Source organism: Danio rerio, chromosome 20 (assembly GCF_049306965.1).
Source record: "Danio rerio strain Tuebingen ecotype United States chromosome 20, GRCz12tu, whole genome shotgun sequence".
NCBI lineage: Eukaryota > Metazoa > Chordata > Actinopteri > Cypriniformes > Danionidae > Danio > Danio rerio.
The window spans coordinates 11,461,762-11,489,115 of record NC_133195.1 but is presented as its reverse complement, the minus strand read 5'-3'; the positions used below and the strand labels follow the sequence as shown (position 1 = coordinate 11,489,115).

The window sequence follows — 27,354 nt, the reverse complement described above, 5'->3', positions numbered from 1 at the left end:
CATTTGGGTAAATTCTGGCTGATATGTGGTTTTGCTATGGCTTAATTGTGGCCCAGATCTAGCAAACAGGAGAGGACAGCCCAAGTTCCATCATTCCGTGCGGTGTGTGGGCCAGATTTAAGTGTCTGGTGTGGGCTGGATTTGAGCCACATGAATTTTGCTAGCTGAGTATTAAATTTTCGTTTATAATTTAGTTTATAATAATTTACTATAATATTATAGTTACTATAATTTGTAATTTTGTCATGGTTTCATTTTATTATTTGTGTTAAACTGCATAAGATTGTTATTTTGTTATGTTTGAAACTGAGCCAGACAATATTTACTCCTTGTTAATGGAATAAAACTAATTTCATCAAGTTAAACTAGCCTTTAAACCAATTGCTGGCTGCATATTTTCCCTAATTTTGTACATTCATTTACACTAGAGACCTAGACTGCCTGTTTTCTACTACCAGTTACAATTGTGACCAAAGATGAAACCCATTTTTCTAAAATTCTTATAGAAAATAGAAATTGATTGTTTAATATCCTTACAAATGCCACAAAAATCATATATGTCATCTCTAAGATCCTCAAGCCCGGGGCTCCCTCCCGTTGTAGGGCGAGAGGAGAGTTTGAGCTCAGGTAGGTCTCGAGAACTTCCCTGCTTGTTATGGCAAATAGGAATAAGAAATTACTGTGGATAGATATACTACTGATTAAGTGCTCTTCTATAGTGTCAATTTGGTTTGGTCAATGTACTTGTATCACATGTCTTGCCTGTGGGAGGAAACCGGGGAGCCTGGGGGAAACACACACGAGCATGGGGCTAAACTAAACACAGAAATGTCAACTTGGCAAGGTAAAGACTTGACCCAGTGACATTCTTGCTTTGAGGCAACACTGCTAATCGCTGGGCCACCGTGTCTCCCTAAAAAGGGAAAAGGGGGAGGAGTAGGGATGAAAGGGGGATTCTTTAACACTGTTATGATTTATGTTTTTTTTTCACCCTCCTCTCCGTTTGTTCAACCCTAGGTTTCTTATTGGTTTATTATTCTGTCCATCATCATTATGACGCTCTCCGGTTCCACCAATCCCAGGACGAGCCACAAGTATTTAAAGCCCTGTCAGTCCAGTGTGTGGTGTGCGCCCTGCCTCGGCGTACCCTTTGTGCTCCACGCAATTTGTTTGTGCAAATGCTTCGTCTATTTTGTATCTCTCGGTTACTGTGATAATTCGAGTTGCTTGTTGAACTTTGTTGGCTTTAAGTAACATATGATGATGGTTGTGTGATTCTAAACTAAGATTTAGCGGACTCATCCGTTTTGTTTTGTTTTAGTTTAGATTGATGTTTTGTTAGATTAGTTTGAGTGTTTTGCCACCCGTGTATTTTTGAGTTTTGTAGTTTGTTTAGTTTAGTTCGGGTGTCGTACACACTGAAGATCTCGGTTTTTATTTGTGTTTCTTTTTGACGCCTACACTGTTAGACATTTCTGTAAATTACACAGTTATTTACTGTATTTCACCCAGTGTAATACTGCAACTTCCTTTTACAGTAAATAACTGTATTTACCGTTGCATTATGGGAATTTAGTGTGACGTCGAACAACATATACAGCGATGTACTGTATTTGTAAAAATTCGTGTATTATACTGTATTTTCCACAAATGCTTCAACGCCACCTTGCGGCGATTCGACTACTCTGCACCACTTTTTGCCTGAGGACCCTGGAGCAATTGTGGAAGACAATTTATTAGTGTGCCTGAAGAACATACTGGATTTAACAAACTTTACTCTGGTAAGCTGAGGCAGTGTTTCATTTTACAGAATGTTTTGTGGACGAGAATAGAACAAAGTAAAGTATAAAGTTGGCTATTATTATTTTCTCTGGCTTGGCGTTATTTCGCCCATTTGAGAAATATATCATCTATTAAGATGTTACCTTTATTTAATTTATTACATTAACACTACTATTACTTTAAATAAGACTGTTTATGATTATTAGCCATTGTTCTCGTCATATCTTTTTATTTATTTACATAGGAACCGGTGTTGCAGCGGGTTTTGGTTTAGGAGGGAACCAGAGGTATGCAGACAGTTTTGGAGGACACTTAGCACGAGACAACGGTCCGGCAGAGAGTGTTTTCCCCCAGAAGAATATGAGTGAAAGACCATCAAATAATCCAGGTAAAAGCGCGTCTGTCTGTGCTGACAACATTCGACATTGATTTGAGCACCTCTATTAGCATATGTTTGCTCGGCAACATTGGCTGAAGCGATCTTAAAATGGTAATGTTAACTGTTAGCTAAACTGAGCTAAGTTTATACTGAATTGGACTCAAACACATTTTAACGTGCAACGTTTAACTTATATTGATTTATACTATATATATTAGAGTAACTTATAACGTTAGCTTGAGAAAATAACATCGCGACGTAACCTATAAGAACGTTAACGTAAATCTATACAACATGCATAGAGGTAAAGTTGGTTTTATATTCGCACATTCGTTCATTTAGAAGACTCTATACTGTTTACCATGTTACTTTAAATATTCGATCAGAATTAGCATGCCAGTATGACTTGAAATCAACATTAACACTGTTTATTTGACCGTGAGCATGTTGTACTTTGATAGTCATTAGCTGCTAAAATGATTTCGCTATTTAGAGTTTGCAAATAATACTTTTATGAAATTAAATTATTAAGGGGGAATCTGAATCTGCTAATATAAAACGTTCGAGGTTACAGAAGTAACCCTTCGTTCCCCGAGGAGGGGAACGGAAGTGCCATGAATGGGAGGATTCGGATCAGAAGCCGCTTATCTGGAGAGTATTGAACGGGCCAATGAATGAAATTAATTGGCAGCGTAAGCTTGCGCAGGTGTGCGACATCTGCAATCATCTCAGCATATAAGCACACCTGAAGCCAGCAGACGCCATCCTTTTAAGCTGAAGAGACTTTCAAACAGCTAAGGGACAGTCATTATGGCGACGGAATATGGCACTTCCGTTCCCCTCCTCGGGGAACGAAGGGTTACTTCTGTAACCTCGAACGTTCCCCTTCGGTTGGGGAACTTCAGTGCCATGAATGGGAGAATATGGAAAGCGCCATAATGACTGCACCTTACCAACACCCCCGATGAGGAGATAGTCAAGCAAGCGTGACGCACCCACATCATGGGGGGCGCGGTCCTCCAACGTGTCCCTGGCCCTAATTTATCCTACTTCAACAGAAGTTTTACGGATTTAGATATATTTTTTGGGAAGTCGTGAGCATCTAGATAATTCTAGGAAATACGACAGTACGTTGGGAAGCGTGCAATCCCGATAGGGAGGACGCTGCGGAGGCCATCCGTTACCCAAGGGGGGGATAGATGGAAGAATTTACCTATGGACTAGCCCTAAAAAGGGGGAGTACGCATAGCAAAGAGTGGTTAGCGGAGAGGGAAGACACGGGTCCGCCCAGGGGGGGGACTTAACCGTGGCGGAATAAGCATATGGGATCGCCTAGTGGGGATCACGCATAGCAGGCACCTATACCCAAAACGCGGGCTGACCAGCGGGCAGACCTACAACGTAGTGGGCCAGCAAGTGACTCCTCCGCTGAGTCAGTGCTGGGGGCCACGGAGGAATCTGCAGGGCTCACCTGACGGGGAACTTTACTGACAGATAAAAAAGGCGCACGTACCTCCGTGTTAGGGAGAATGGCGCAGCAAGCGTGTTTCAACACCCTACCGAGTTGTCTCCTCAATCACCAAAGGGTTACCTAATACCCTTGAGGAAACCGGCTCCACTCGCAGATTGTAAAACCTTGCAAATGTGTTGGGTGTCGCCCAGCCCGCAGCTCTACAGATGTCTGTTAGAGAGGCGCCGCGTGCATGCGCCCAAGAGGATGCAACGCTCCGAGTGGAGTGTGCACGTACTCCCGGGGGACACGGCTGACCTCGACTCGAATAAGCGAGTGAAATGGCATCCACAATCCAGTGGGATAATCTTTGTTTCGATACGGCACTTCCCTGCTGCCGACCGCCATAACAGACAAAGAGCTGCTCAGATGATCTAAAATTCTGAGTACGGTCCACATAAATGCGCAGAGCGCGAACTGGACAAAGTAAAGAAAGGGCTGGGTCTGCCTCCTCCGGGGGCAGCGCTTGCAGGTTCACTACCTGATCTCTAAAGGGGGTGGTAGGAACCTTGGGCACATAACCGGGGCGGGGTCTCAGGATAACGTGAGAGTAATCCGGCCCGAATTCCAGGCACGAGTCACTGACCGAAAATGCCTCCAGGTCCCCGACCCTCTTGATGGAGGCCAACGCAACCAGCAGAGCTGTCTTCAGGGACAGAAATCTTAGAGATACTGATTCGAGTGGCTCAAAGGGATCGGATCGCAGACTCGTGAGAACGAGGGCGAGATCCCAAGAGGGCATGAGAGGGGGGCGAGATGGATTAATTCGCCTAGCACCCCTAAGGAACTGGATGACCAGGTTATGCTTTCCCACGGTGCCGCCAGCTACCGCGCTATGATAAGCGGAGATGGCGGCCACGTAAACCTTGAGAGTGGAGGGCGACAGCCTGCTGTCCAACTTCTCTTGAAGGAAAGAGGGCACAACACTAATCTGGCAATTTCGGGGGTCTTCTCTGCGAGAGACGCACCATTCAGTGAATAGACTCCACTTCAGGGCGTAGGCGCGCCTCGTGGAGGGGGCTCTAGCCTGAGTGATGGTATTAACCACCGCAGTCGGTAGGTTACCTAAGTCTTCCTCGCGTCTAGGGACCACACGTGGAGGTTCCAAAGATCGGGGCGAGGGTGCCAGATGGTGCCCTGTCCCTGAGAGAGTAGGTCCTCTCTCAAAGGGATCCGCCAGGGGAGGGCCGTCGCGAGGAGTGAGAGCTCTGATATCCAGGTCCGGTTGGGCCAAAGGGGCGCAACTAGCAGAACCTGTTCCTCGTCCTCCCTGACCTTGCACAGAAACTGCGCGAGCAGGCTCACTGGGGGAAACGCATACTTGCGCATGCCCCGAGGCCAGCTGTGGGCCAGTGCATCCGTGCCAAGAGAGCCCTCGGTCAGGGAAAAAAACAACTGGCAGTGAGCGTTCTCGGGGGAAGCAAACAGATCGATCTGGGCCTCCCCGAATCGCGCCCATATCAGCTGAACAGACTCGGGGTGGAGTCTCCATTCTCCAGGGCGTAACAGCTGTCGTGAGAGCGCATCGGCTGCACGATTGAGCGTGCCTGGGACGTGAATGGCGCGCAGCGATTTCAGCCGCGGGTGACTCCAGAGGAGCAGACGGCGGGCGAGCTGAGACATGCGGCGAGAGCGCATACCCCCCATGCGGTTGATATACGCCGCCGCCGCCGTACTGTCCGTCCTGACCAGCACGTGTTGCCGCTCCAGCACCGGTAAAAAGCGGTGGAGAGCGAGGAACACTGCCAACAGCTCTAGGCGATTGATATGCCAATGCAGCTGGGCACCCTTCCAGAGGCCCGCAGCCGCATGCCCGCGACACACGGCCCCCCAACCCGTGTTGGAAGCGTCTGTTGAAACAACAACATGGCTGGACGCCTGTCCTAGAGGCACACCGGCCTGTAGGAACGAGGGGTCGTTCCAAGGGCTGAGGGCGCGGCGACACAGCGCAGTAACCGAGACCCGGTGTGTGCCCGCGTGCCATGCGCGTCTGGGGACCCGATCGTGAAGCCAGTGCTGAAGTGGTCTCATATGGAGCAACCCGAGCGGCGTGACGGCGGCTGCGGATGCCATATGCCCCAGGAGCCTCTGAAAGAACTTCAGTGGGACCACTAGTTTGCTGTCGAGCTCCCTCAGACAGTTCAGCAACAGGCGAGCGCGTTCCTCGGAGAGGTGCGCTACCATGGTGATCGAGTCCAGCTCCATCCCGAGAAAAGAAATCCTCTGCACGGGGGCGAGTTTGCTCTTTTCTCGGTTGACCTGAAGCCCCAGTAGGCGGAGATGCCGAAGCACCTCGTCCCTGTGCATAATCAATTGCTCCCGCGAGTGGGCTAAAATCAGCCAGTCGTCGAGATAATTGAGTATGCGAATGCCCGCGAGCCGAAGGGGCGCTAGGGCACCCTCCGCGAGTTTGGTGAAGACCCGCGGAGACAGAGAGAGCCCGAAGGGGAGGACCTTGTACTGCCACGCTCGACCCTCGAACGCAAACCGCAGAAATTGGCGGTGGCGTGGAAGAATGGAGACATGGAAATACGCGTCCTTCAGGTCTATGGCTGCAAACCAATCCCGAGGACGAACGCATTGGAGAATGCGCCTCTGCGTGAGCATTCTGAACGGCAGCTTGTGCAGACAGCGGTTCAAAACGCGCAGATCTAGGATTGGCCGTGACCCACCGCTCTTTTTGGGTACGATGAAGTATGGGCTGTAAAACCCACTCTCCATCTCGGCTGGAGGAACCGGCTCGATTGCACCCTTCGCCAGGAGGGCAGCAATCTCCTCTCGCAAGACAGGGGCGGACAGGGGGTTGACCCTGGAGAAATACACGCCCGTAAACTTGGGGAGCCGTTTCGCGAACTGAATCGCGTAACCGAGTCTGATTGTGCGTATGAGCCACCGCGAGGGGCTGGCCCGCGCTAACCAGGCAGGCAGAGCCCTCGCTAATGGAGTCATCGCTACAATCGCTGACGTACCAGCGGTGGGGCAGCGCGGAGTGGGTGTGCTGATCCGGGAAGCACGAGGGTCCCGCGGAAAAGCTGGAGGAGAGCGATTCGCTCTGGCTCCGCACCCTGACTCCGGAGAGGGGGCTGGAGGGCTGAGGGAAGGGAGACCGTCCCCCCAGCGCTCGTGAGCCACTGGCGAAGCACGTAGAGTCTGCGAGCCGGAAGGCAGCGCGTCCCGGACTGGCAGAACTCGTGCAGTCACATCCGGGGAAGGGAAAAAGTGCTCTTTTACTGATGTTTTGGTGGCACTGAAAAGTACCGTTGTTATCGGGGCCCCGCCCTCCAGCGGGGAAAGAGCAAGTTTCCTCTTCTCCGGATGGCCTGTCTCAGGGACGCTTCGCGGTCCGTTTACCGGACTTAACGGCGCCCTGGGCAGGAGGGGCTGCCTGCTTTCGAGGTGAACGCCGCGCCCGCTTGGCCGGAGGCGCAGGCGGGGGCGGGGCAGCACTCGTTGGCGGGCGCCCTCGGCGAGGAACAGCGGAGGTGGATGGCTCGGCGGGCGGAGCGGGCTTACGGCCACGCCGATAGATGACATTGCCCATCGCATCCGACTGCTCTTTCACCGCCTTGAATTCCTGGGTGAATTCACCGACGGTGTCGCCGAACAGGCCAGCCTGGGATATGGGCGAGTCAAGAAAGCGAACTTTGTCAACGTCGCGCATATCGGCCAGGTTTAGCCAGAGGTGGCGTTCCTGAACCACAAGTGTGGACATCGTCCTCCCCAGCGCACACGCGGCGGACTTAGTAGTCCGAAGAGCATAGTCGGTCGCGGTGCGCAGCTCATGTAATAAGCTTGGGTTGGACCCGCCCTCGTGCAGCTCGGCCAGCGCCTGCGCTTGGTAGCGCTGGTAGGTGGCCATCGCGTGCAAAGCAGAAGCAGCCTGGCCCGCAGCCTTATAAGCTCTGGCTCCGAGGGAGGCAGACAACCTACAGGCTTTGGACGGGAGGCGGGGCAAACCCCGCCACGTAGAGGCGCCGCGCGGACAAAGATTGACCGCGATAGCGCGCTCCACTGACGGGATCGCCTCATACCCCCTGGCAGCTCCGCCGTCAAGGGCGGTGAGGGCGGAGGCACTCGCAGCACGGGCAGAGAAAGGTGCCCTCCAGGACTGCGTGAGCCTACTGTGCACTTCCGGGAAGAAGGGGACGAGAGGCTTCGAAGGCTTCGCCTTCTGGTCCTCTACGTAGCACCCATCTAGTCGGTCCGGCCGCGGAGCTGGGGGATAAACCATCTCCAACCCCACGGCCGAAGCAGCCCGGGAAAGCACGGCTAACATGTCCGCTTCAGGATCCGATTTGACAGCGCTCACCTGCCCGGAGGGGGCGAGCGGGTCCGGATCTTTGTCGGACAGTGAAAGCCCACCCTCCGATGCCGCGGAGGACATCTGATCTCCGGTGTCAGCGAGTGTGAGAGCTACCATCTGGTTAGACGGATCACTCTCACCACCCGAAGCTTGAATGGAGCGCCGTGAGGAGCGAGAGGTCCGCGAGCCCGTGGGCGGCGGATTAGCTCCCGCTGAAACCCTCAGATCTGCCCGAGCGCCCGCTGCTTTTTTAGAACAGGAGGCAACTGGGGTGGCTCGCTCTCTTGCGAAAGTTAGCCGCGATCTTAGCTGTGCAACGGTCATGGCATCGCAATGACGACATGAACCGCCCGCGAGCACCGCATTAACATGCTGGACCCCCAAACATGCAATGCAGTGATCGTGTCCATCATCCGGAGACAGGAAACCCCCGCATCCAGAAACGCACAGTCGGAGCGCCATCCTGAAAAGGACGTGCTGCACGACTGTGTTGCTCTTTTAGGAAAGTTGCAACTATACGCACCGCTCTGGAGGACCGGACCCAAAGAACCGCAGGCAAGGGAGTAACCCAGCTCGACCGTCTGCCACCGCGAAGACCCAATCTGGACCGGGAGACACACTCGTTCGCTCTGAAGTGCTGATCAGCAAGAGGAACCCTCATCGACTCACTCAGAAAGGATCTGAAGCGAAAAGGATGGCGTCTGCTGGCTTCAGGTGTGCTTATATGCTGAGATGATTGCAGATGTCGCACACCTGCGCAAGCTTACGCTGCCAATTAATTTCATTCATTGGCCCGTTCAATACTCTCCAGATAAGCGGCTTCTGATCCGAATCCTCCCATTCATGGCACTGAAGTTCCCCAACCGAAGGGGAACCAACTTTACCTCTATGCATTATGCTAATAACCACCTTTTTGCTATTTATTGTTTGCTAATTATATTTTTATCACAACTCTTGACATTTGCTTTAACATAATTGTTACCATTATATTTTTTTCTGTTTAGATATGGCACTGGCACAGCAGCAGGTTTTGTCTGAAGAAACAAACAGCATTTCGGAGGAACATCTTGATCAGCACAGCCTTATGCTTAAAAAATAAGCTAGACCAGTAAGCAACCAAGGTAAACAAATAAAAAAAAGTTGTGTGGAGGTTGTGGATTGTAGCATGGTATTCTTATCTGTATTTTTGGCTTTTTTATGGTCTCAATATAGAATACTGGGAGCCTGCCTGTGCAAACTGGACCTCATACAACAGTAAGTACTGTACATCTATTTGTTTCTCAATATAGTAACGTTACTTTTAATACAAAATGTGTCACATGTTTAGTTGCTAGCTAAATAAAAAATCTTTGTATTAAATGTCTTTTTCCCCATTTCATGTTGCCTAAATATTTTGTAATAAATAAAATAATAAAAAATTTTGTATAAATAATTCCAGAGGATGAAACAAAATGCACAGCAACAACCAGAGTGAGCCAGAAGAAGGCAGGAGAAGTAGTGAAGAGAATGACAACCATGAACAACAATGTGTTATCCTTCTTTCACCAGCTAACTGAGAACTTGGATTAGGTGAGACACTCTCAATAGTTGTATCAGTATTCAGTCTGTTTTAGTTTATTAGGAATACATAAAACAAATAGTCTAATCTGTCCTGCAGTGAATCAACCCATCACAAATGCTACAATGTTTTTGTAAAACCTAGTTAGGGAAAAAAATAAACAGGACATTCTGGTTAGTTCTCTTTTAAACATGGTAGTGAGCAGGTTATGAGCAGGAGCCAGTTGCTCAGTACCAGCTGAAAACTAGCCCAACCTAGCTGCCATGCTTCAAAATAATTAACCAGTATATGATTTTTTTTTTAAACAAGCTTCTTCTATGCTCATGTTAGTCTGTTTCTCCTTATCCAGAGTTCTTCATAATCCTGGACTGGGCCAAATCCTGACCAGATGCTGTGGTGGTCATGGAGGAGTGAATCCTAAAAGACACACATTATCAATGAGTTTCCGCATTGATCCAATGGGCCAGCCTGACCACCCGCTGGTGAACTTTCAAGCCTCCGGTGCCTAGACTGCGGCCTTGCACAAGTTTGGCTAGAGGAGAACTGGGGCCTCATGTACGAAGACTTGCGTGGAAATCTTACTAAAACATTGCGTACGCACAATCCTGTAAATGTGCGTACGCAGAAAAAAATTCAGATGTATGAAACACTGCGTACGCCGAATCTCACGCATATTCTTTTGTACATCTGAATGAACGTGAAACTGAGCGCAACATGCACGAGCGCAAAACCCCTCCCTGCCTCCTCCCCCGTATGAATATGCTAATGACTATGCTAATGGCAAAACCCAACGAAAAAGCAAAGGCAAAAGCAAGCAAGAAGAGAAACTTTGAACAGAATGTGAATTGGTGGTGCTCCTTTCGGAGGCAGACAGGAGAAAAGCGGTGTTATTTGCAAGTTTGTTCTCCGGAATTAACAACAAAAGAAAAAAAATAGAGTGGGAGAGTTTAGCTGATCCGGTTAACACAGTTGGGTCTGAACATCGCACTGAGTGCATTAAAAAAAGAAATAGTGTGGTTTATATCTGTAAAATGTTGCAGCACTCGCAAAAGTTTCAGTGGCGCGCTCCTAAGACGCATGTCATCATGTTTAGACACGTGCATGAACTCGGCTCGAATCCAGCGTCTGATTAACTCTTTCTTGTTTTTTCCCCCGCTACAAATCAGATTTTGCCTTCTATTTATCACGAAAAAGACAAGTAGGAATCATCAATAACTTTGTGCATCATATTTTATTTGCACATTTATTGAATGGAAATGTTTCTGATTCACGCATGCAAATTCATCTTCAGATGGTGCCTTTATAGCAATGTGCGTGCAGTAGATAGCTCAGATTACATTGGGAAAACAGGCGACTGCTGCAAATTGTGCTTTAATGTTTAGCTGCTCAACTGTATGGTATGGAAATCTTATTTACCTGCTAGATCGATGAACCCGTCTCATACAGCTGCCATTGCAAGGCTCAGTCACTTTGTAAAGTGCAATTTAACACAACTGCCTCTAGGAGTCGCCAATGGAAATAAAACAGACACGCACAAAAAATGTGCGTACGCCTGCCAGAAAGCTGCCGTGAACCTGCGCACATTCCCACGTTCAGTTCATTGTTAGTAAATCCAAACGTGAGTGATTCTGAGCGTGAAACCTGGCGTACGCAAAGTTTTTGTGCGTACGCAGCGTTGATACATGAGGCCCCTGGTCTTGCCCAACTGAGCCTGGTATCTCTCAAGGGATTTTATTCAACACTTTCGTCAGTTGGTGAAGTTTCTTCCATGCCACTGTCGCCACTGGATCGCTTGGCTACGATTGGTGGATCGGTGGATTTGCTCTTCAGTGTTTGGACTTTCAGCAGTGACATTTACTGCTTCAATTCTGAAAACTGGACTGAAGCAGCTTCAATTTACAAGAACTTCTATGTTAAGCTGCTTTGACATCATTGATCTACATTGTAAAAGTGCAATAGAAATAAAGATGAATTGCATTTGAACATGTGAATTCAGACCTTGTTGAGCATTTGACACCAGAATTAGTAATATTTTAAAGTTGGGTTGTTTCTTAGTCGGCTAATAGTTACAAATATTTATTTTTCCAACAATATGCAATTCAGAAGTTTAAATTGTACATGCATGTTCTAGTGCTTTGTGTGATTTATTTATTTTTAATGTGTTGATTTTATTGCTTAATGTAATTTTCACACATTTTCCTTAAATGCTTTGAGCATTATTAATGTTTTAAAGAATGGAATATTTTGTAATTGTGTCTGGTTTAATGTCAGTAGTACTTATTACAATTGGGTTTTTTTTTCTCAACAATATGCAGGTCAGACACTTACATTAGTTTTGTACATGTATGTTAATGTGCTTTGTCATTTTCAATGTTTTTTTTCTTAAAATAAAATATTTTGAATGATTGAAATGTAATGTTTTTACACATTTTTAAGCTTGTTTTAAGCATCTCCAATGTTTTAAATAAAGAGTGTTTATTTTGTTAATATTTTGTAATTGTGTCTTTTTTAGGTCTATAGTATTAAAATGATATTAATAAAATTATATTATAAAATATTTAGGACAAAATTAAAAGGTTTACAGTAGCTAACTGTTAACTTAGGTTTTTACAGTAGTTAACCATTTTCAACCACTACGGTAACATGCTGTAAACGGATTTACAGTTGTATACTGTAAATCTAAAATACAGTAACTTACTGGCAACAGTGTTGCCAGTAAGTTACTGTAAAAACCCTTTGAAATGTCTAACAGTGTAGTTTAGACATTAGATTTAAGGATTGTTTTGTTTTGTTAATTTCTTTGATTTGGCTTACACTCGTTGTTCTTGTTTAAAGATAATAATTATAAATGTTATGATTTGTTTGTTTTTTTTTCTCCCCCATTTATTATTGTTACATGTTTCAATTCAATTATAGAGTAAAAGCTTTAAATGAGAGTAACTGAACCTTGCCTCATTATTGATCTGTCGCACACATTACACCTGTCTCACTTAAATGTTACAGCATCCCACTTTAACATTATAAAACACGTAACATTTAATTGGTGGCAGCGGTGAGATTATATTTAAATTTATCTCTTTATGGGATGAGGTGAGACGATGTGTGTTTGACGGCGGATCAATTTTGAGTTTTGAGTGAACGAAGATTAGTGATTGCGTGGAGTTTTAGAGCATAATATCAGTATGGCTGAGTTTGATTTAAACAGTTTCGTTAGTGCACCATCTGTTGAACAATTGGATACGTTTCGAAAAGATGATTTATTAAAAATTGCTGAGCATTTCCAAATTAAAATTAGTAGACAACAGTTAAAGCGTGAAATAAAAGGAGTCATTGTCCGACATTTAAAGGAGCTGGGTTTATTGGTGCTGGCTGAAAGCTCACCTGGCGCTGACTATGTGTCTGCTGACTCTGCTCACATAGGTGCGGAGGAAGCGAGCGAAACAGCTGTTGCGGAGGGCTACGAAGCTAAAGCTGTTTTGCCGCCCTTCGAACCTTTTTCACCCTCAGAGGTTGAATCGGGAGGTGATGTGCGCCTCAAAACTCGCATTGCGAGACTCCAAAAAGAAGAGCGTGAGCGAGAGAGTCATGCTGAGAGAGAGCTGCGACTTGAGATCCGCAGGCTTGAAATAGAGGCGGAGACGCAAATCAAGTTGCGAGAGCTTGAACTGAATGCAGCCAGGCATGCACCTGTTTCTCCTGGCCAACTAGCGCAGAACGCGGCTCTTTCATCTGCCGTGGCATCATCTGTCGGGACGTTTGATGTGAGTAAACATATTTCTCTTGTACCTCAATTTAGAGAGACTGAGGTTGACTCCTATTTTAATGTATTCGAACGAATTGCTTGCGCTTTGAAGTGGTCTAAGGAAGTTTGGCCTTTACTGTTGCAGTGCAGGTTAACAGGAAAAGCACAAGAGGTATGTTCTGCGTTGTCCTTAGAGGACAGCTTAAACTACGACGTTGTCAAAGCGGCAATTTTACGAGCGTATGAGCTCGTACCTGAGGCGTATAGACAGCGTTTTAGAATGCATAAGAAAAATTCTAATCAGACCTATGTTGAATTTGCGAGAGAAAAAGGTATATTGTTTGACAAGTGGTGCACAGCGAATAAAGTTTCCGATTTTCAAGCGTTACGTGAATTAATTCTCTTGGAGGAGTTCAAGAATTGTATTCCGGAGCGTGTTGTAATTTATCTTAATGAACAGAAGGTAACTTCTCTGGCTCAAGCCTCCGTTTCTGCTGACGAATTCGCATTAACCCACAAAAATGTTTTTCTGTCAGCTCGTACTGAGAAAAATTCTGTTCCATCTGTTGAAAAAGATCAGTCTCGTTTGAAAAATAAAAATGCACAAATTCGAGAGGTAAGGGAGTGTTTTTATTGCCACAAAAACAGGCACATTATATCTGAATGTTTATTGTTGAAACGTAAGCAGCAAAACGCCGGCACTAAGAGTGTTGCGTTTGTAAAGCCGGTTAGTGTGGAAAGTCGCGAGACTTGTGATGTCGCTTATCAACCTTTCCTTTTAGAGGGATTGATATCTAATGATGACAAGCCTGAGAATCAAATAAGGGTAAAAAAGCTTCGTGACACTGGAGCAGGTTATTCTTTTATTACGGCTGATGTGTTGTCATCTTTGGAAAACACTTTCTGTGGTAGTTATGTGCTAGTTCGAGGGATTGAAATGAGCACAATCAAAGTCCCTGTTCATCAGATTTATTTAAAATCTGATTTGTTTACTGGCTTGGTTAAAGTTGGGGTACGTGAAAATCTACCTGTGAGAGGGGTTGATTTTATTCTTGGGAATGACATAGCTGGTGGGAGAGTTATGCCATTGCTTGAGGTTTGTGATAAACCTGACTTTTCTGTGTCCACTGATGAGCTGTCAGAGTTATCTGACGTTTTTCCCGTTTGCGCCATTACGCGCGTGCAGACTCGCAAATTTGATGATGCAGATGATTTGATCTCGACATTTATGGCTCCTACTATGTTGAATGATGAGTTGATTGATCCTGGTAAATCCGACGAAAAATCTAAAACGCCAAATGTTGAGAAAATAAAATTGCACGTGACTCGAGACAATCTGATTGCTGCTCAGAAAGATGATTTCTCTCTGCATAAATATTTTTCTTCTGTTGTTCCAGCAGATGCGGCGCATGAAAGAAAAATCGCTTTCTATTTAGAGAACGGAGTGCTGATGCGTAGATGGTGCCCTGATGCATCTGAAGCTGACTGGTATGGCGCAAGTCAAATTGTCGTTCCTACATGTTACCGGCAAACTGTTCTTTCTCTTGCTCATGACCATGATTTTTCCGGACACCTAGGTATTAAGAAAACTTATCACCGGATTTTAAAGCACTTTTTTTGGCCTCGACTTAAGACTGACGTGACAAAGCACTGTAAAACCTGTAAGGCGTGTCAATTTTCAGGCAAACCAAACCAGATTATTCCAAAAGCTCCATTGAGACCTATTCCGGCTTTAGGTGAGCCATTTGAGCATGTTCTGATTGACTGTGTGGGTCCTTTGCCTAAAACAAAAGCTGGCAATCAATATTTACTGACTGTCATGTGTGCAGCAACACGTTTGCCTGAAGCGTTTCCGTTAAGGAAAATAACTGCTTCTGTAGTGATTAAATCACTAGTAAAGTTCTTTTCTTTATTTGGACTGCCCAAAGTTGTGCAGTCTGATAGAGGAACGAATTTTATGTCTAATCTATTCGAACAAGTGTTGAAAACTTTAAATATTTCCCACAGAACTTCAAGTGCATACCATCCAGAAAGTCAGGGAGCCTTGGAACGATTTCATCAGACTTTAAAATCAATGCTCAGAAAATATTGCTTTGAAACTGGTAAAGATTGGGATGAGGGGACACCTCTAGTTTTATTTGCTGTGAGAGAAGCCGTGCAGGAAAGTTTAGGATATAGCCCGGCAGATCTGGTGTATGCTCATTCAATTCGGGGCCCGATTAAGATGCTGAAAGAGGATATGTTATCTCAGGAGACTAGTGAAAAAACGAATGTGCTTGATTACGTAAGTAGATTTCGCGATCGTCTTCACAATGCTTGCTCTGCTGCAAAAGAAGCCTTTGATTCACTTTGATCGGAAAACTGTTGTGCGCGATTTTAAAGAAGGCGATAAAGTGCTGGTTTTATTGCCTGTTGTTGGCTCTTCACTATCTTCACGTTTTTCGGGACCGTATGAGGTAATTAAAAAATTGAGTTGCACAGATTAATGTAATTGGTACTCCGGATCGCCGCAAGAAAACTCGCATGTGTCATGTAAACATGCTGAAAACTTATCATGTTCGAGAGACATCTAATAATGAGGCGAAATTAGACCAGCCGCTCTCTGATGCACCTGTCACTTCGCTGGTCTGTGATGTAATGTCTGATCACGAAGATGATGGCGTGAAAGTTAGACACACGTACGAACAATGTGCACGTTTTAAAAACTCCGAAATCCTGGCTGATTTAGATTCTTCTCTGTTTCACCTATCTGATGCTCAGAGATGTGACATTAAAGCGCTTATAGAGGCATTTCCCTTACTTTTTCGTGACGTTCCTTCTTGCACTACAGTATTGCAACACGATATTGATGTGGGTAATTCAGCCCCTGTGAAACAACATCCGTACAGAGTTAATGCCGTGAAACGTTCTGTGATGCAAACCGAAGTAAAATACTTGCGTGAGAATGGTTTAGCCAAACCAAGCTGCAGTCCGTGGAGTTCTCCATGTCTACTTGTGACTAAAAGTGACGGATCGGCGCGATTTTGTACAGACTATCGTAAGGTGAATGCTCTGACTGTACCTGATTGTTTTCCGTTACCACGCATGGAAGATTGCGTAGATGCACTTGGAACTGCTAAATTTGTCAGTAAGTTGGATTTACTCAAAGGTTTCTGGCAAATACCGTTATCTGATCGCGCATCGGACATCTCTGCTTTTGTAACCCCTGATGACTTCATGCAGTACTGCGTCATGGCATTCGGAATGCGTAACGCACCGTCAACATTCCAACGACTCATCAACACTGTACTTATGGGAGTGCGTAATTGTAATGCGTATTTAGATGATCTTGTGATCTATTCCACTGACTGGTCGGAACACGTTTCAACGCTTCGTGAATTATTTATGCGTCTTGAGAAAGCATCGCTAACTTTGAATCTTGCCAAGTGCGATTTCGGGAAAGCCACAATAACATATTTGGGTAAAGAAGTGGGGCAAGGACAAGTGAAGCCTATTGGAGTGAAAGTGAGTGCTATCTCTGAGTTTCCAGTACCTACCACACGCAAGGAGTTGCGTAGATTTTTGGGAATGTCTGGTTATTACCGGAACTTCTGTAAAAATTTTTCCACTGTCGTTTCTCCTCTAACTTCCCTCCTTAGCCCTTCACGTGTGTTCCAGTGGTCTGATGAATGCCAGGCAGCTTTGAAAGCGTCAAATCTTTACTATGCAGTGATCCTGTGTTGGCAGCACCAGTTTATGAGAAGGCTTTTACGCTGGAGGTGGACGCAAGCTCCCTGGGAGCGGGCGCGGTACTTATTCAGGAAGATACGCACGGTATAGAGCATCCAATTTGTTTTTTTTTCACGCAAGTTTAATAAAGCACAGTTAAATTATTCCACAATCGAAAAAGAAACGTTAGCGTTACTACTGGCATTGCAGTACTTTGATGTCTATTTGAGTTCTAGTAATCTGCCCATAACTGTCTTCACAGATCATAACCCTGTGGTATTTCTGTCCCGTATGCACAATCAGAACCAACGGCTCATGCGCTGGTCTCTGATCGTTCAAGGTTACAACTTAATGATAAAACATAAAAAAGGATCAGAAAATGTACTGGCCGATGCATTATCTAGAGTGTGAAGAAAAAGTGGTTGAAAGTAAAATTTGTTAAAACTATATTGTTTTGGAATTTCATCCATTTATAGTTTTATCTTAAGCAGGGGAGTGTTATGATTTATGTTTTTTTTCACCCTCCTCTCCGTTTGTTCAACCCTAGGTTTCTTATTGGTTTATTATTCTGTCCATCATCATTATGACGCTCTCCGGTTCCACCAATCCCAGGACGAGCCACAAGTATTTAAAGCCCTGTCAGTCCAGTGTGTGGTGTGCGCCCTGCCTCGGCGTACCCTTTGTGCTCCACGCAATTTGTTTGTGCAAATGCTTCGTCTATTTTGTATCTCTCGGTTACTGTGATAATTCGAGTTGCTTGTTGAACTTTGTTGGCTTTAAGTAACATATGATGATGGTTGTGTGATTCTAAACTAAGATTTAGCGGACTCATCAGTTTTGTTTTGTTTTAGTTTAGATTGATGTTTTGTTAGATTAGTTTGAGTGTTTTGCCACCCGTGTATTTTTGAGTTTTGTAGTTTGTTTAGTTTAGTTCGGGCGTCATACACACTGAAGATCTCGGTTTTTATTTGTGTTTCTTTTTGACGCCTAGTTTAGACATTAGATTTAAGGATTGTTTTGTTAATTTCTTTGATTTGGCTTACACTCGTTGTTCTTGTTTAAAGATAATAATTATAAATGTTATGATTTGTTTGTTTTTTTTCTCCCCCATTTATTATTGTTACATGTTTCAATTCAATTATAGAGTAAAAGCTTTAAATGAGAGTAACTGAACCTTGCCTCATTATTGATCTGTCGCACACATTACACCTGTCTCACTTAAATGTTACAGCATCCCACTTTAACATCATAAAACACGTAACAAACACGAAGAAGGCTAAGGTAAGATGCTCTGGTTTTTTATAATGAGTTAGGCTTCATCTGATTGGTGGATCATACATTAGTTAATGTGCGATTGGCTGTACTCAATCGTAAGCACGAGCTCCTCTTAAAATTAGATAATAAATAAACTTCACTTTGTGATTCATGATTTTATAATTTATTATTAAAACATTTGAATTGCGGTATAGAATCTTAATCCTTCTTTAAACATCCTTTCACCTTTAAAAAAGTGATTTTTATTATTATGTTTAATAGTTTAAAGTAATATTTTGTCTGAGTTGGTGTTGTTGTATATTACCATATAAAAACCTTGTAATAAACTGCAAGTACATGTTCTATTATTTTACATACCTATTTATCTATATATTCTTTCTTATCCATTATATTATTTCAAACTACTAAAATGCCAATAAAAGTCATTTTGTTAAACTCTAGAGTTGCCTCTTCAACATTAAAAATCGACAGAAGCAAACCAATGCAATCTCATAATGCAATTCACCACCGTAAATAAACAGAAAACACTTGTAAATTGCAAAATATGGAAACTGTTAATTAAAAGAATTTTTTTTTTTTTTTTTTTGTGTACTCACATCTCCTTTTTTAATCTATGATTATATTAAAGTCATCTGTTGCTTGGTGTTTCATTACTGACTGTGCCATAACCGCAAAATAGAAAACCGTCAATAAGCTCTTTTAGTGTGCACACAAATTTCCTGGACACGAATGTGCACCTTGATACACACAGACTCTCTAGTGGTGGTGACAGAGCCCTGTTAAAAATCCATAACACACTAATTTGAAAATGTGGCGGGAGGACTTAAATGAGATTTTGAAAAGTGTGTGGGGTGATTACATTGACACAGTTGGGATTACATTGAATGTATTACCTCTGTCAAAATAGATGGATTAGATTGATCAAAATGGACAATAAAAGCATTATTGTGTCTTATGTCACTATTACTGACTGATGCCCACTTAGTAAATCATTAATTATGACACGTTTTCAGAATGAGCTTGGGTTAGAAAAAAAACAAATTAGGTTTTTAAAAAAAAAAAAAAATGTGTGTAAGGATGTTTTGTTAATTATAACATATGTTTTATGATGAAATATAAACAAAAATTCTCCAATACTTTTTAAATGGTTCTGTGTGCTTAAAAACCACACAGAGCACCGAATCCTCCCTGGGTTTTCCTAAATAGCATCATATCTAAATGAAAACTGATTGTGTGTTATAAATAATTGCTTTCGAGCAGCTGTTGTTTTTTTTTTTTTTTGTTTTTTTTACAGCTGTTATGCTCGTAGCATTGATGTTCATGGGACTTGTTTTCTTTTGCTTGACAAATCCCAGCGCTGGCAACTTAATGAAATACTTCTCATGATCCATAAAGCTTGTTCTTGATTGATTCCAGTCATTTCCATTCAGTGTAACTTCACAGTGTAAGATTTATTTTTATAAAACACTAAATCATAGCATCAGGGTCCAGCAGGGTAATTAGTTTTCCTGTCCAGCACACAGAGTCTGTTCTTTGGGTCAGACAACTGTGTTGAAGTGGCGTTTCATGTGTCGTCTGGTTTTAGGTCTGGTTCTCAAACATCGCTAGGTGGCTGTTTGTACAATTGTTTGCATTGCATTGAAAATATGCATGGTTTGATTAAAAAGTAAAAACATGATAATGATAATCAAATAAATAAAAAGACCAAACAAAATTATGCATAAGTGTTCACAACACTGTAATGATACATCAATCAACTATTTGGAACTATTTGGCTAATAACCCTAACCTGCCTAACCCTAATCTTATTTGTTTTATTTCAGCTAGAATAAAAGTAGTTTTGAATTTTTTATGAACCATCTTAGGGACAAAATTATTAGCCCCTTTAAGCTATATTTCTTTCTAGATAATCTACAGAACAAACTACTTTTATACTTATAATTTGCCTAATTTTCCTAACTTGCCTAGTTAACTTAATTTACATATAAAAGCCTTAAATATCTAGTAAAGTATTATTTTCAGGCATCATGGTAAAGATAAATTTAACCAGTTATTAAATGAGTTATTAAAATTATTATGTTTAGAAATGTTTTGAAAAAATCTTCTCTCCGTTAAACTGAAATTGGGGAAAATTCTAATATATATATATATATATATATATATATATATATATATATATATATATATATATATATATATAGGACAAGATGATATCACCTAGTATTATTAAACATTGAGCAGCAGTGAGGCGTCTGTCTGTCCATGCAGAAACTGTAAAACAGCTTCGTCAGACTGAGACTGTTGTGCCACACAGACGAGACTACAAGCAACGCTGCTTCTAGAAAGAGTAATGACAGATTCACAGTGGAGCGGAAGAACAGAAGACACAACAGAAGAGTTTAGTCATCAGCCAGAAAGAGAGAGAGAGAGAGAGAGAGAGAGAGAGAAAGAGCAATGTCTTCCATCACGTCCAGCTCCTCCAGCAGAATGAGAGTCTCAGGGGAAAGAGCTCTTCCCAAATGATCATCTGAGCCAGAAACTGAGCTGCTTTTCTTTTGATTTGGCCAAAGTCCAGCTGAACTGTTTATTTAATCAGTAAGACCATCAGATTAAAAGAAAAAAAAAAAAGAAAAAAATTAAAACCTGACAGCCTTTGCTAGAAGTCTTATAATGGGCGGTGGCTGGAATCCATGTATCAACAGTGAATTTGTTTACATGGACTCCAACAATCTAATTTCAATAAGATTAAAACAATACTCTGATTTAGAGTCTACCATGTAAATTGCAATTTTTGATAACCTTAATCTGATTAAAGCCATAATTCCGACTAAACAGAAATTGAATTAAGGAGTATTCAAATTTTAGCCGCATTACTGCAGACCAGTATAGATGTGTAAACACCTTAATCAAACTATTACCATTTTGGAGTACTAAACACTACATTTTCAACAGGACACACACACAACTGTTCTCAGGTGTTTGAAGAAAAATAAATGGGAACGGTTTCAAGCAAGAGAGCACATTCGTGGTTTGAGTGATAAACAATGACTATGCTAAGAATTGTGGAAGAAATAACCAATAAGTGCCTTGACCTTGAAGACACTTCATTATGGGTACATAAATGACAATGACAGAGTGAATGAAATGGCAAAGGTGGCCTGTTCCTTGAGAATTTGCTTCCGCCATTTTCTGTTTGGATGCAAAGTGTGAGAAATGAACTGCGGTTGAACTTGTTGCAAAATGAAAAACGAAATGCCCCAAATCACATATGCTGCCATGATGATGATGACGAACTGTTGTTGTGTCAAATGCCAGAGTAAACTAGCATTGAATGGTTGACGTTGCAAAATTAATCAAACTATGTACTTTTGTAATGTGATAGGACACTTTATTAGGAGAACGGCCAGTCAAGCAACAGTCAACACAGGGGCAAACAGATGTAAACAGGAAATTTGTCGTAGTTGTGGTCAGTAAACAGGGGAATAGTCTAAATGCAGGCAGCAGACAGGAATAAACAACACAACAAAGCAAGGGTCTAACACAATAATCACAAACAGATAAAGTAGGCTCAGCAGTGATGCATGTGTGTGCTGTTTAAATAGTGCTTGTAATTAGTCCGTAATGATTCTCCAGCTGTGTTTGTGTGTTTAATCAATGGAACATGGAACAGGTGCGTGTAAGTGGTGCATGACTGGATATGTGGTTCTTTAGTGTGGTGTGTGTGTGTGTAGTTCTCCAGTGATCCACACAACACAGGCTCATTCTGAAAACATACACCTTTAAACATTTCTGGAGACAGCGAAAAACTTCCTAGGAGGTAGGACTGTTTGACTAACTGAATGACTGACTGACCAACCAATCGACTAATCCACCCTCCTCCTTCCCTAAACCAAATCAATTTTATTGATTTTCCCGCCCACCCACTTTCCTAAACCCAACAAACAATTTTCAAAAGCAATCCAGAAAAAGAAAAGCCCTTGTCTGATTTTTTTTACCACATTTTCAGATTTTACGACATTCTCACCCTGTTATTTTCTTGTTTATTTTATTTATTGATTGGCTTGTGTTTTTGGTCTTACCTGATTTCTGGAAACATTTTTAACTGAATTCGAACCCTGTTATTTTGGTCAACTTCTCTCTTCGTCTCTAGTCCACCGACGTACATGGCAAGCTAACGGGACAAACTGGTTATAGCGGGAAAGCTGTTCATACGGAGGTAAGCGGGAAAAGGAATGGAGTCGTACCTCTGGCTACATAATTTGTGGTCTCCAAAAACATATTTAGGACTATGTTTTCAGAAGGAGCCTTTGTTGTATTCACATGTATAACAGTGATCTGCAAGTGATAGATTGTTGGTTTTTGTGACAACTATAATATGTAAAACAGGAACACAAAAGGAATATCTAAAAAGCAGGAAAACACCTTAATCATAGTCTTATTCAGTCTTATTCAGTGTAAGGCAAATAAATAGATTACTGATGTCCATGTAAATGTAGCCAGTGATCCAAAATGGACACAAAAGAATGGGTCAGTTAAATTTAATTAATCTTTATTTCTAAAGGACTTTTGCATTGTAGATTGTGTCAAAGCAGCTTGTTATAGAAGTGCTAGTAAATTGAATCTGTATCAGTCCAGTTTTCAGAGTTGAAGTTCAGCATAGCTCAGTTCAGTGTGGTTTAATTTTCCCTGCTGAACAATGGGCAGAAAATCCACATCCTAATCTCTTGACCTGATCAAAAATTACTGTACAAAGATGGTTCACTCACAATAGGAAAAATGAGGAAAAAATGCATCACTCAGTAGACCTATTCACATTCAGGTTTCTTAGCAGGATAAGTGTTGAATCCTTTAGTTCATCCATGAACACAATTTCAGCAGAAGTCCAGCAGCATATAATGAAGACGACAACTCCTATGAAATCCACACTCAGTCACAATGTCTTCAAACAAGCCACGTTTGTTGTGAATACACATAATCTAGCAGTAAAAAAAAATACATACTCTGCTTTTAATCAGGAGAGTTTCTCTCAGTATAAACAGGATAACATAAAACTTTTTATTGTTTTCTCAAAAGTCTGTTCACAGTGGTTAATATATTTCGGGTCAGACACACGACGGCTCCTGCTGGCCCTCTGGACCCAAAATCCTCCCCATAAAAACTGAAGCTGTCATCGCTGCATTTTAAAACAGAGCAAAGATGTAAATTTTAAGATGCTAACAGAACTACGATGACTTCTAAACCTGTAAATCATACAGATGTTTGGATGTGCTGAAAGATTAGGTAACTTTGCAGTAAATAATCACTAAAATGTGCAAGTTGTTCGTCTAAGTTCATTTCAGCAGCGAAAAGATCCAGTGATGCTAAAAAGGCTCAGTGAATATTCACTGATTATATTAAATATACAGAGATCTCATTGGGGGCTGTAACCAACATAAATATCTGATCAACATCTCAAATAGGCAGCTTATAATGGCTTTTTTCTGGGAACAAATTAATGAATACATTCATTTTCCAAATAGCATTTTTCTAATTTTTCTCTAATTATTGCATTTTGTTGTTACACATCATATCAACAGTTCTTTACACTGATTTAGATGAATTAAAATAGTTAAAATTAGTCATGTTTTTTATTATTATAAAATTGAGTAACCCTTGTCACATCCGTCAAATTTATTTGTAGGTTTTCATTAATATATAAGAACTTGTACATAAGGGTCTGGGGCAACAGAGATTGGGATCCACGTGCAGTTTAATTATCAGGAGTATTCAGGCAGTCAATGTTCAAACACAGGAGCAAACAAGAACATACAGGGAAATTTAAAAGAGTAGTCGAGTTCACAGGCAAATAAGGTTGATAGAGGAGGCAAACAACGAAAACCAGCAAACCAGGCAGGGGTCAAAGAACTAAGGATGACTGCTTGAAACTGATGTTTTGACTGTTGAGACTGTTTTGAAACACTGCACTTAAACATGCTCAGAACCACCCAAGTCACATGACTAAGGTGATTCAAAACACCCTGGTCATGTGGCTAAAGTGTTTCAAAACACTTTAGAGAAACATTAAACAGAATGTCAATTGGAGGTGCTCCTTTCGGAGGTAGACCAGAGAAAAACAATGTTATTTGCAAGTTTGTCCTCCAGAATTAATAACAAAAGAAAAAAAAGAAAAAATAGAGTGGGAGAATTTAGCTGGCGCAGTTAACTCAGTGGGGTCTGAACATCGCACTGTGAGTGAATTAAAAAGAAATGGTCCAATGTAAAGGTGTCAAATTTTGTAGTGTCTATTTAGGCTTAGTGCAAATAGCACACCTTGTTGGATTGAGTTAGTTGAGTGATTCCCACCCATCATCGTTTGATTGTTTTACCACGTTTGATCATGAACTGGGTTCGAATCCAGCGTCTGATAAACTCATTCTTTTTTCACCAACTACATATCAGATTTTGCTTGTCCAAGGAAGACAAGTAGGAATCGTTAATAAGTGTGTATTATGTTAAGCGCATTTGAGCAACATATATTATTTGCACATTTATTGAATGGAAATGTTTCAGATTCACGTATGCAAATGCGCCTTAAAAACAATGTGCGTTCAGTCAATCGCTCCGATTACATTGGAAAAATCGGCGATCGCTTCAAATTTGCGCTTTTTGGCTGATCAACTGCATGCTATGGAACCATGTATTCATTTGAAAGATGTATATGTGTCAAGATTACCAGCGATCATATCTAAGATCGCTGGTTTGTACTAACTATAACCATGGACTACAAATCCGCCATTTATGGACTACATATTCATACATGCACTTCGTCCAGACACACATGCTTCCTCATCTAAACTGATTACATTCACACCACCTGAGGATTGTCAGAGACTGATTGCACACACTATTTAAGCCACACACTCACCCATTCAGTTAGCCGAGTCTTGTTCACTATAAGTAACACTACAATGTGTCTCCTAGTCTTGTTATCCTGTGTACTGACCTTAGCCTTGTTAGCATCCTTGTCTTTGTCTGCCGCCTGCCTTTTGACCTTTCGCCTGTTACTGATTACGATTCTGGACTGCCTTCACATACCCGTTTGTACCTGTTTGACCATTGCATGCCTGACGACGAATAAACCTGCGTTGTGGATCTTACCTCAGTTGCATGTGTCACTCCCCGTGGTTACAATATGTAGTCTATAATTAGTCTAGAACAGCTTCAGTGTCTGTTTGCAATCTTGGGGATCTGAGCCAGGTGTGTGTGAGTGTATAAATAGTTAAGTAATAAGTCAATCGTAAGTGTCAGCTGTGAGTGTCACTAGCCCCTTCCACACAGTGATATCAGTAAATATCCTGCAAGGCAAGGATGTAACAGAATTTTTTTTTCCGGTACCAATGCCAGTAAATTTTAATATCATTCACCAGAAACAACCTCTAAATGTCTGCGCTTGTATTTGTAAACATTGAAGGGGTTTAGATTTGTTAATGATCACCGCATTCTAATTGTGAACGCACTCTTTATGGCAATTTTCATTCTGCGTTCACACAGAGCAGCATTACAGGAAATTACCAGTTATGTTACAACTACTCTTTTGGGAAAATTGTTGTAACAAATTTACCAGTATTTTCAAAAAGGCCTGTTCACAAACCTTTCTGTCAGTATGTGTAAAAGGGGCCAGTTTCTGAATGACTTTCAGCTGTGGCATTAGTGATGAGTGCAAAGATTTCTGGGAGTTGTAGTTCATATCACTGGCACATGCGTAAAACATCTAAATTAAACAAATTAATTTATTTTTGAATATATATATATATATATATATATATATATATATATATATATATATATATATATATATATATATATATATATATATATTAGTGGTGGGTCGTTATTGGCATTAACGCGAGACTCTTATCGCGCAAAAAAAAAAAAAAAAAACTGTTAATCTATTCTCAAAGTTGGGTTGGAAGCTGGGTCTATTCTACGCAAGCTATGGTGACTTTCACCTTGATGTTTTAGCGGGGATGTATAACTGACCTTTGAGCCATCTGACAAAAAAAGTGCCGAAAAAAGTGACAAATCAGCAGGATGTAGAGGTCTGAATAAATTTCCCAATAAACCAGTTGTGTGCTGGTTGTCTATGCGTGTGTGTAAGTGTGTGTTTATACAGACAGCTTGTTATAGTTCAGTTATGACTTTAGTCGGATTAAGGTAATTGAAAAATCAATGTTTCGAGCATATATAGGCCTACAGTTCAAAATTCATGTTTAACTGAATAAACAGTAAGTAAACACAAGTCCATCTTTTTGAACATAATTTATTTTCATCACCAATTATCGCAGTAGAACAATTTCTCAAGCAGATTGTGTTACATTTTGGAAACCGGAGATGAGCCCCCGGTCTAATGCACCACCTGGCATATATATATGTGTGTGTGTGTGTGTGTGTGTGTGTGTGTGTGTGTTTTTAAAAATCTAGATTAATCTAGATTAATATTGGAATTAATCTAGATTAAAATGTCTCATTTGTCTCATGTCTCAATAGGCAAGCAGTCTATTAATTCAGGCTTACAATTCTAGCTTTAACTGTGTATATATATATATATATATATATATATATATATATATATATATATATATATATATATATATATATATATATACAGTTAAAGCTAGAATTGTTAGCCTGAATTAATAGACTGCTTGCTTATTTTTTCCCCAATTTCTGTCTAAGGGAGAGAAGATTTATTTTTCAACACATTTCTAATCATAATAGTTTTAATGACTCATTTCTAATAATAGATTTATTTTATCTTTGCCATGATGACAGTAATAGGCGAGGCAGTGGCGCAGCTTGCTGGATAAGTTGGTGGTTCATTCCGCTGTGGTGACCCCGGATTAATAAAGGGACTAAGCCGACAAGAAAATTAATGAACGATGACATTAAATAATATTTGACTAGATATTTTTCAAGACAAATGTCTTCAAAAGAGTAAGTGATGCATCATATGCTCTCTCTTTTTCTATTTAAGTAGTAATGCGGGAATGAAGTTGATGATTCCTGGTAAAATGGGTTGAAAATTGCTGTGGTAAAAAAGAAAAGAAAAGAAAAAAGC

The 27,354-nt window shown here is 41.9% G+C and overlaps 1 long non-coding RNA gene across 2 annotated transcripts; it reads left to right on the top strand.

Moving 5' to 3' along the window:
- The first annotated feature begins 1,553 nt into the window (after nt 1-1,553).
- LOC137488618 (uncharacterized) lies at nt 1,554-10,073 on the top strand. 2 transcript variants are annotated; one of them, XR_011007720.2, is made up of 6 exons: nt 1,554-1,781; nt 2,027-2,170; nt 8,979-9,095; nt 9,187-9,228; nt 9,413-9,501; nt 9,884-10,073. It is a non-coding gene; the product is annotated as an uncharacterized lncRNA (long non-coding RNA). The 2 variants fall into 2 exon arrangements; XR_012395702.1 differs by lacking the exon at nt 1,554-1,781 and having other exon boundaries at nt 2,066-2,170; nt 9,413-9,543; nt 9,882-10,073.
- The last annotated feature ends 17,281 nt before the right edge of the window (nt 10,074-27,354 follow it).